The sequence below is a fragment of the Bidens hawaiensis genome, unplaced genomic scaffold, assembly GCF_021521415.1.
Source record: "Bidens hawaiensis isolate Kalapana, Puna unplaced genomic scaffold, B.hawaiensis_p1.1 tig00010983_1, whole genome shotgun sequence".
In the NCBI taxonomy this organism is placed as follows: Eukaryota; Viridiplantae; Streptophyta; class Magnoliopsida; order Asterales; family Asteraceae; genus Bidens; species Bidens hawaiensis.
In genome coordinates, this window is record NW_027491848.1 from 379,967 (window position 1) to 390,820 (window position 10,854).

The 10,854-nt window shown below is 34.0% G+C and overlaps 1 pseudogene across 1 annotated transcript; it reads left to right on the top strand.

The window, feature by feature from the left end:
• The first annotated feature begins 7,825 nt into the window (after nt 1–7,825).
• On the top strand, nt 7,826–10,206 carry LOC143536884 (glucan endo-1,3-beta-glucosidase 11 pseudogene; annotated as a pseudogene). The gene is made up of 3 exons (XR_013135955.1): nt 7,826–8,155; nt 8,260–8,655; nt 9,421–10,206. The product of XR_013135955.1 is annotated as a glucan endo-1,3-beta-glucosidase 11 pseudogene (transcript).
• Nucleotides 10,207–10,854: the final 648 nt, after the last annotated feature.

Genomic DNA, 10,854 nt, shown 5'->3' on the forward strand with positions numbered 1-10,854 from the left:
AAAAATGTGTTAAGACAATTAATGTAAATAAAATTTTTCCAAGCTGACCTGGCAGCTCGACCCCAGCCAGGGGCTCTGCCCCTTGGACCCCGCTAGGGGCTGCCGCCCCTACAACCCCGCTGCCCTCGGACCCCCGTTCGTTGTGGGTCATATAAAGATAGAAATGCGATGCGAGTAGTAATAGTTAATTGATACGTGTAGTTGTTATACAGTTAGTCGTGCACAGCTCAAGAATGGAATAACTATTAACGGTGAACATAACCGCATTCAGGTGAGTTTCTAGCCCCATTTCCTTATGTTTTCGGGGCTGTGTGCATACTCGATGTGATAGTTAATACACTTACCTTAACTGGTAAGTGTATGCCTTATATAGTTTATATGTTATGTATGTATATCTTAAAAGTGAATGAAAGCTTGTCGGTATGTGAACGATCTTCGGATATTGCACATGCTAACAAGGGAAGTATGTTTACGATAGATGAATGTGTATGATAGATATATGTACAATATATGAGTATGTATGAATGATTAAAGAAAGTATGTATGTTATGGGTATGTAAAGACGGTATGTACGAAGATGAAGAAAGAAAGACCAGACCCTAATAATATCTGAGATAAAAGGGACCAGACCCTAATAATATCAGAGATAGAGAAGTAAAAAGGGACCAAACCCTAATAATATCTGAGATAGACAAGAAAGGGATCAGACCCTAATAATATCTGAGATAGATAAAGGAAAGAGGGACCAGACCCTAATAATATATGAGATAGAAAAGGAAGGGATTGGACCATAATAATATCCGAGATAGAAAAGGACAGTAATTCATATAGTATGAAAGTAATAAAGTATGAACGTATGTTTGACTTATGTAATAAAAGTAGATTAGTAAAGTAACTAATATGTATCTTCGGATGCATAATCGAAGGTAAGTGTATGTAATATATGATATGTGATTAACTAGAACTCACTCAGCGTAGCTGACTTTTAGTATGCACGCAGGTGAGTAGGATGAGGCAGTTCGCTTGATGAGGATACATGGCATCGAATTGAAGACACTGGCGTCTCAAGGAAGTGTTATGATGTTTTAAAGACTATGTTTTATTTTTTAAATGACTATGAATGTTTGACAAGACAAGATTTGAAAGTTATGTAATGTTTTATGGATGAAGTTTTATATTCCGCGTAAAGTTTTAATTAACTCTGATATTTAGAAGTGTGTTTATGAGTAAATCCAACACCAAAGTAGGGCTACCGGTAACGGGACCTTACAATTGTTGTATATTATTTTTGAATATGCAAAGACTATTTTACCCTTATATTTTAAAAATTTTATGCATTGTTAGTTGTAAAATATGCAACAAGAAATGTACCTCTTAAAATTTAAGAGATCCCTCACTCTTATATTATATATAGTATAGTATAGAATCTCTTCCCCGACCCAAGCATCCAACTAAAACATCATTTTGTCCTCTTTCCCCAAATGAACTAACAAGCATTCATTGAACTTTAGAATATATTTCGGTTCTAATTGTTCAAGTCTCCCGATGCGTTTCCAAGTAGTGCCTTGACTTGATTTCACCAAAACACACCCCCCTGTTCAAGAGCCATTGTGTAGGGCCGAGATCGGTTATCATTTTTGTAGTTTGACCCTCATTTTGCTAAGAGCTAGAGCCGTATTTGCAGCATGGAAACTACATACTTCTAACCCACCACGATCTTTTGCAAGGACTATTCTCTTCCACGATTTGGTGATACCTAACTGATTTTGTCATTCTCATTAAATATTTTTATCATTCCTTAACCGCCATTATTTATTTTAACGTACAATACCTATACATTAATTAAATATTTATAATAGAAAACTAGCGAGTTATCTTCTAATCGTGTAACACTCTCCTTTAAACTTTCTTAACACATTATCATCCATGATTAAATATCCTTTAATTTCTTGATCAGATTTACCCCTTGGAAAACAATTTCAACAAACCCATGCTCTTTTCTTGCAGGAGTGTCTTTCTAGATGGTGACTTAGTGTGGCAGTATCGGTGAAAAACAACATTCAAGCAGTACCGCCGATTCAGGATGAAAGATCGTGGTGTGTGTGCCGCTGTTGACGCCTATGAAGAGAAGAGGCTTTTAAACGGTGGAGATAACCTTTGATTACATTACTAATAGTATTATTTTAATACTAAAATTTCATTTTTAAAATTTTAAATTTATAAGTTTTTTAACAACAAATGTTACTATTATTTGAATTTACGCCAATAACTTTAAGTTACTTCTTTGGCCAATTAAGGTTCAAACCTATGACATCTCTACCAAGTAAAACAACTCTAGTTGGCGTTTAAAAAACTTATTACTCTTTTTTAAAAAAAAATTTTAGCTTATTTTTTTTCACTAATAACTTTAATAATAAGAAAAAGGATCCAGTTACAACAGAGGCAGGTAAGCGAGCAACAAGCTGCGCCGCCACCCCATTTTGAATGGCAAACCCGATCCTACTGAAAACATAGTTATTGTTCTTCGACGTCGCTGAGTTACTATGCACGACCCGCTGAACTTATTACTAAACATACTGTTTGTTTAATGTATTTTGGTTCAAGTAGTTTTATAAAAATAACAACAAAAGAAGTTGCCAATCTTATATACAATTTCTGCAAAAGATCATTAATATTTAGGACTTGATTTTACAGGAGAAAAATCATCAATGGTGTGATATTCATTGTAACAATTTGTTCCACAAATATATATTTTCTAGTGAAGTTCAATCTTAGAAACAGACTGAAGAATATGAAATAAAGTGGAAAACAAAAACCCCTTCACACAATTTCGAGCAAGTAAATTTCTATACGCATAATCATTGATCAAATAATAAAATATATATTCAATTCTTCACAAAGTATATCAATCAAACAACCAATAAATCCACCAGAACATAACGTGAACAAAATTTCTTTCAATCCTTAACAGGATCTGGATGCGATGATAAAACCTTAATTAAACACCAGCGATTCAAAGCAGTTAAGCCCATCAAACTCCGGTGCCCACCGTGCAGAACTTCCACCCTTGCTCCGGTGACCGGCGGCGTTACCGTTGGTTTCTTGCGTCACCTTCTTCTGGTCAACGAGAATGGTACCAGCAGTAGCAGGAGACTTGCTGTTGAAGTAATTAACAGATTTGCCCAAGAATTCAGCGGATAAAGCATCGAAGGAACTGAACACGGAATTCATGTTTAGATGGTTGACTTCAATTATTATTGTTATAATGTTTTGTTTAATGTTTGGATGAGGTTTGTGATAGATAGAAGGGTTTATATATATACGAGGAAAAAGAGGTTGAATCGTTGTAGTTTCCATGACTCTTTAACGCGTTGAATAGTTATGACGAAACACGTCGGCATTGAATAAGTTTAGAATAATATTAACAAGTGTTAATGGCCTGTCTACCAAAACTAGAACCAATGTATGATGAGTTGTTGACTTGTTGTCATCAATTGAATACTTTTTCACATGCAATTGCCGAGTCAAGTGTTGAATATCGACCACTTCTTTTCAACACGACTCTGTTGGGTCTGGATAAAGGAACTTATTTAGAATTTATTTTAATATGAAATAATAATGAAAAAAAAAAGAGTTTGAACTTAAAAATTTTAAGCTTAAAAAATCAAGAACTAGGAAAACTAATAAGATAATCAACATACTTCAGGAGATCATGAAACAAAACTAAATCGTTAAAAATTGAAACCTAATTTTTACTAACTGTCTGGTTTCGGTTTAGTTTAACGGTTTGAACTTCGATAATAAACTTGGTTTAAACTAGTTATTAATTTATCTATACCATCAATTCTAAATTCTAACTAGCACCAACAAAACATGATACTTAATATGATCATAACAGGAATAGTGATAATTTTGACCAAATAAATAGTAAACCTTAATGAAAGACCTAGGATGTGATAAAATAACAAGAACATATATTACAAAATTATAATAATAATAATAAGAATAAATATTACAAAAAAATCATACTGGAATTGATCCCTTGATTAATTGAAAATTTTAATAGCCAAGTTTATTTATATAAATTTTTTTTGTCTAATATATATAGCAAAAAATATCTACGACTAAATACTTTAAAAGATTAAAATGCATGCAACATTTACAGTCTGATCAAGTTTCATATGGTCAGTTTTCGGTTTATACCGTACGCTACGATTTGAAAATTTTTGAACCTACCGACCAAAAGTTAAAGAAAAGAACTAACCGTGAACCAAACCGATTGCCGGTTTAATCAGTTTTAAAGTTTTAAACCAAATCATAAACACCCATAATTGTTTTGTGATAACCAGGATATGCGTTCAAACACCCAGCCCGTCTAGTTTGAAAAAATAGAGTGGTTTGCAAAATAATAATATTTTTTTCGAACAACAACTTTCATTAAACAAGTCACTATGAAGAAGCTAAGACCAACAAAACTACACCGCAAAATAATTATTTCATGTTGTAGAGGTAACAAAAAAAACTGCCAAATATATATATGCAACTTTACGGAGCTGCAAAAGGCATAAGCTACTTGGGCTGATTTACAAATGGGGTAGGATCGTGTAAAAGCTGGCCCACTTAAACTAGAGCCTACCTGGACTCCTGATTGAACATATTAGTGTTTATCCGCTCGATTTCGTGTTTTTCAAATATATAATTTAAAACTGAATTCGACGTTGAAATCGTTTCGAATTTCAAAGTTGAAATCCATTGTAAAACGAAAATTTGAATTCAGGTTGATACAAATAACCAAGTTATGAGAAAAGTAAATACTGAATACTTATAATAATTATAATAACAAGAAATATAATTTGAATTTGCATAACCAGGTTGGTTTGGTTGAAAATTCATAGATTTGAATTTGATTTGTAAACCAAATTAGAAATGCAGTTAAGATATAGACAGAATGCAATACCTAAATTCGAACACGGTTCAAATTGAATTTCAAAATTTTCGTGTTGGATTAGAATAATTGATATGTGACGCAAATCACAATCTATTGGTTCATTAAAATATTATAATAAAGTGACAAGTAAAGGGGAAACAAGTTGCGCCTCAACGATCTTTTGAATAGCAAAGCCGATGATACTAAAACCAAAGTTTTGGCCTTTAAAGGACAAAAAATTACTATGCATGAACCACTAAACTTGGTTAAGGAAATCCAGTATCCGGTGTTAGGAAAAACAAATGTTTCAAAAACAAAAGGAATAAACATGTGTTGATTCTTTAAATAAATTTTCTCATGCTTAGCCACTTTGTCTAATTCAGCCTTCAACGCATTCTGACTTGAAAAAAAAATTATTATCCTTGAATCCAATAAGAGAAGACATTCTTGTAAGGTTCAATGCTATAATTTTAAAAATAATATAGTATGGTTCTTTTACTTTCTCTCTTTCGTATTCAATTGAATCAATTCTACTCTTGGCATTATGAAATATGAATCTTTGATCACCCATTGGCCCAATCCTGCTCTAAAAAAGTAAAGTTAGCCCATCATCCTGATTTATTGTTTCCACTAGCTCATGTTAGCCAACACGATCCCTATAGCAGCCCAAAACGGATTCACTTTCTTAGTTTCTTTTATATATTTACTTTTGCTATATTTTTATTATTAGTAATCACAAATTGTATTACTAAAAGTTTAATGTATATTCTAAACATTTAGAAAATCCAGATTTTACGCAAGTCGACTGAAAGCAGTTGGGTTCCTGCTCTTACCAAATTGTTAATAACCCGTCAAAGTGTTTTAGTTAATGTATTTGGCATGTTGTTTATGAAAGAAATGGTTTTTGAAATGCTTAAATTTTTAGATTTACCGGGACAAGTTGACTATTTAAGTATTTTTAGCTTGTTTTTTTTTTTGGCTTTTCAGAAGATTATGTAACCTTTGGTAACTAATAGCAAAGATTTAGGGGTAGGGTTAGAGGCATAAATATTCATAGCATAGTTATTTACGAAAATTTTGAAAGTTTTGCTTTATTTTAGTAGCGATATAAACATCTTTCTGGTTTTTAAATTGTAAGTCTTTTAGTTGAACTTTTGTGTAGTTACTTTTGGTAAATAATTCGTGCAAATCCAACCAAAGTTGTGCCCCCAGAAACCGTGGTGTGATAGTGAAGCCTAAACCGAAACCGAACGTGTCATGTAATATGTGTCCCATAATAAACTTTCAAAACTGGATCAGTATGTCCAATTGAATTAGTATGGATAAAGTGCTGATTTCACTTTTGGTCTGAAGCCCCAAGTGAGGGTTTAACTCTTTTATCTTTCAAAAATGATAATTTTGAACACTTCTACTAAAGTTTTTAATGTTATTTATTCCTATATAAAATTGTAGTTAGATTAATTATGGGAATTCTGTTTTTGAAATCCCAATTAAGGCCTCATGTCTTAAAACTCTTTCCTAGCGAATTAGCGGTTCCAAAAGGTTTTCCAAATTGTTGTTTACCTTCAATGGTAGTATTTGTGATTACACCAGAAAAATTAGGTTGGTTGATTAAGAAACGACAAATATAACTTGTTAATGTGATGTGATATTTCTTTGAAAAGCATAATTTATTGGAATTATGGATGGAGGGAGATGTTAGATATGTGAAGATTGTTTGATGATGATTTTAGTGCGAATACGGATTGGACTTCGTCATCTTCCTCTTGTATTATTCACAAAAATATTACAATAATAATTCTAGTATAAATACATAGATAACAAAGGAAGGCTATGTAATTTATTAACATTATCAAATATTATATGCATTCTTACAACATATATTTTTTTTTGAACGACCAACTAAGTAACGTCGGGTACTTTGTACGCGGCCCCCATTGGCTAAAGGTAGCCCGGGCCGGCCACTATTCCGAACGGACGAAGCCCCTAGCGGTCCATCCTATTGAGGGATTCACCGGATAAAACCCGACCCCCACACCCGCCTAATGGCACGACAGCGAGGAGCCGGTAAAACCGGGTGATATCAGGACTAGAACCCTGGCAAGATCCCTCATATCTCTCATATAAGTTGGTAATAGTGAGGTTTGAACCCCCTACCTCTCACTAGTAAAGTGAGTGCTCTACCATTGAACCACATCCAACTTATTTTCTTACAACATATTAAATAGTAAAATATGTTGAGAGGGAATTTTTTTTTCCTTTTTAAATTTTGAAGTGTAAAAAAATGCAAAGAGATGAAATAAATGTGGTGAGAATTGTCCAGTTAAATGGGGGTTTAATTTACTTTTTTCTCTTTTTAAACAGAGATGACAATGATCTCGAACCTGATATAAATAAGCTAAACGTAAAACATCTGGGATGAGTATAGGGCCCAATAATCGAGTAGGGATTACTTTTAACTTTTTCATGGCATGGAATAGGTATGTGATTTGGTGAGAAACCAAATTATCCAACTCGATTCCGCGATAGTATACACCTGTTTGTTTGATTATATATTTGGCATTATTTTATCTATTTTACACGGTATACATGATTATATTCCTAGGTTCTACCAACTTGATTTAAGTGAATACTTTATATAATATACCGTATCCAGTTTATAATATACCCGAGCCATGGGTATTCTCGATTCACGCCATATAATTACTTGATATATACCTAATGGGTTTGAGCCGGATATACAACAAACATTTATAATCTTGTATGAGGTTGGGGTTATTTAAACCGGCCCTTACCTAATGATTTCCCTTTCCTGACCGCTACAAGTAAACAAACAAAAAAAACAAATGTAAATGAATGAACGATTATCAACGTGAATTAACGAACAACACATTTTCATCAACCATTGAAGTGTACAAGGCAACCCCTTTACGGCTTTAACTCCCCTTAAATTCTCCATTTTTTCCCCCAAAGCCTTTACTAGCAAAAATGTTACATTACCAAATAATACAAAGTTACTATGGGAACCTAACCCAGTTTACTAAAAACAGGCCCATGCAATAGTTACAACTTATAACCAAGTGGCTCAACTACCCTTCTCAATACTCCATAATCAAAACAATTCCTTTACTACTCTTACTAGTTGCTAATTGTCATCTTCTTCAACTCCACCGACATCATCAATGAAAGATTCCCATTTCACTTCAAAGTTTCTTCTCTTCATTACCGGTAAATTAATTTATATAATATCATCCCCCAAATTTAATGTTTTACTCTTATTGTCAATTATTAAAATTTATTAATTCTTTCTTCTTGTTTTTTCTTAATACCAGGCTTTGTGTTACCGGCGACGGTGGTTTCTGTTGGGATCAACTACGGTCAGATCGCCAACAACCTACCGTCGCCAGAACACGTGGTCCCGTTGGTAAAATCCATCGGGGCCACCAGGGTTAAGCTCTATGATGCTGACCCTAAAGTTTTGAGAGCTTTTGCAAACACTGGAGTCGAGTTCATAGTCGGTCTTGGTAACGAGTATTTATCAAGGATGACCGATCCGGCTAACGCTCAAGCATGGGTTAAATCCAACGTTCAAGCTTATTTGCCGGCAACTAAAATTACCTCTCGGTAATGAAGTGTTGACGTTCAATGATACATCTCTTTCTAAATGCTTACTTCCGGCGATGCAGAGTGTACATACTGCTCTTGTAAACCTGAAATTAGACAATCAGGTATTAGAAATAATAAACAGTATATTTGATAGCTTTATTGGTAGTAATTAGATAGGTTTATTTTAATATATAATTACAAATGACTTTTGTGAACCTAAATTTGTCAGCTTGTAGATAAGAAATTGCTTAACTGTGGGTGTGGGTTCAAGTTCCATTATAAGTTATAAAAATGGTGTAATTTAACAGAATAGATTTTGCGATCCAAAAGGAGATAGCGGCGCAGCTTGTTGCTCGCTTACCTATTATTCAGATGTAGTTTGGATTGTGTTAAACTCAAAAGATATATAACAATTTACGTTTCAATTAAAAAAAATTAGCAGTGGTACTAGAGTGTGCGTGAGTTGCTGCTAAAAGAAATATATATTTAATATAATATTTCAAATAGGTCTATTGTTAAATGCTTATACATCACTTTTGTAAACATGAAATGTGACTGTTAGGTATTAAAGATAATACATTAGCTAAGGTTTATTCTTCTATAATTACCAAATTATTGTTTTAAAAATGAAATTATACAGTTAAGTGTTACTGATATTAGCTAATGCTTATTCTTATGTAGTTACAAATTATTCTTGTAAACCTGAGGTTAGACAGGTCAGACATTACAAGTAATATACTAGCTAAAATTTATAGATCCTCTTGTAAACATAAAATGAGACGGTCAAATAGTATAATATATTAGCCAGGGTTATTCTTACAATTATCATAGTTATGTTAATAATAAACACTAACTAGCTAAAACTGGTATATTATCTGTGATATCAGGTTACAGTTACTACTGCCCACTCAGTTGCGGTACTACAAACCTCGTACCCTCCATCATCAGGAGATTTTCGACAAGATTTAAAAGCACGCATCGCTCCGATTTTGGATTTCCTATCGAAAACATGCTCGCCATTTTTAATCAACGCGTATCCGTTCTTCGCATACAAGGCGAACCCGAATCACGTTTCACTAGATTTCGTTCTATTTCAAACCAATGCGGGCATTATTGATCCTGCTAATAATCTACACTACGACAACATGTTATTCGCTCAAATCGATGCGGTATACGCCGCTTTAGACCGGCTAGGTTACAAAAAGATGCCGGTTCAGATATCGGAAACCGGTTGGCCGTCTAAGGGTGATGAAAATGAGATCGGAGCTTCACCGGAAAACGCAAAGAAATATAATGGAAATTTATTGAAAATAATAAGTCAGAAGAAAGGAACTCCGGCGAGACCTAACGTTGACTTGAACATATTTGTGTTTGCTATGTTTAATGAGAATTTGAAGCCTGGGCCCACGTCGGAACGGAATTATGGGTTGTTTAAACCGGATGGAACCCCGGTGTATGGTTTGGGGTTTTCTGGAGTCTCGGTTTCCGGCGGTAATTACTCCGGTACCGGAACGAATGGGCCATCGATATATATGTCGCCGCCGGTGAACTCGTCGAGTGGGTACCTGGATATTTCATCGTCGCCGGTGAGTTTTCTTTTTTACATTTATTATTATATTTTGGTTAATGGTTTTGCTAATGTGCGCATGTTATTATGGGATGGGAACGAATGATATTTGGACACGTAGACCGTAGCACGACAGGTTGACTCATTGACGTCATTTCATTCATTTCTACATTATTATTTCTTAGTTATTTTAATTAAAAATAAAAATACCTTTCTACCTATAACCAATTTTATTAGGTTTATTTCTCAAACTAGCCTACTTTGATAAAAAAATTTTAGAAATAGCCCTAGACCAATCAAAGTCACAAACTAGCCTAAAATTCTTGTCGGATCCAGCGAAAATCATCCCTGATACGACAGATTAATGACCCTACCTGGACGCGTCAAGAAGCATACTATTTCGCCGGTAATGACAGTTTACCGTTTTGTCTGACGGATTAATGAAACAAACTGATGTAATGATAAACAATCGGATCTGATGGATAAGTTCATGCTTCCGTCGGATCCAACTTTTTAATTTGTCTGACGAACCCTAGATTTTTCAATTCGGGATTTTTTGATTTTGAGTTATATAGTGAAATTGAACACTATGGTTGTGTTCACCTTGAGAAATTAAGCGATTTGCACTATTGATTTGCTTGCTTTTGTTAAAAGAGGTTGGTTATAAAGGTTTAGGGTTTCAGAGGTAGAATATGAAAAATTCCATCACACCCACTAAAATTTCATCAGAACCGACGGTTCTTTAAGAAAATTC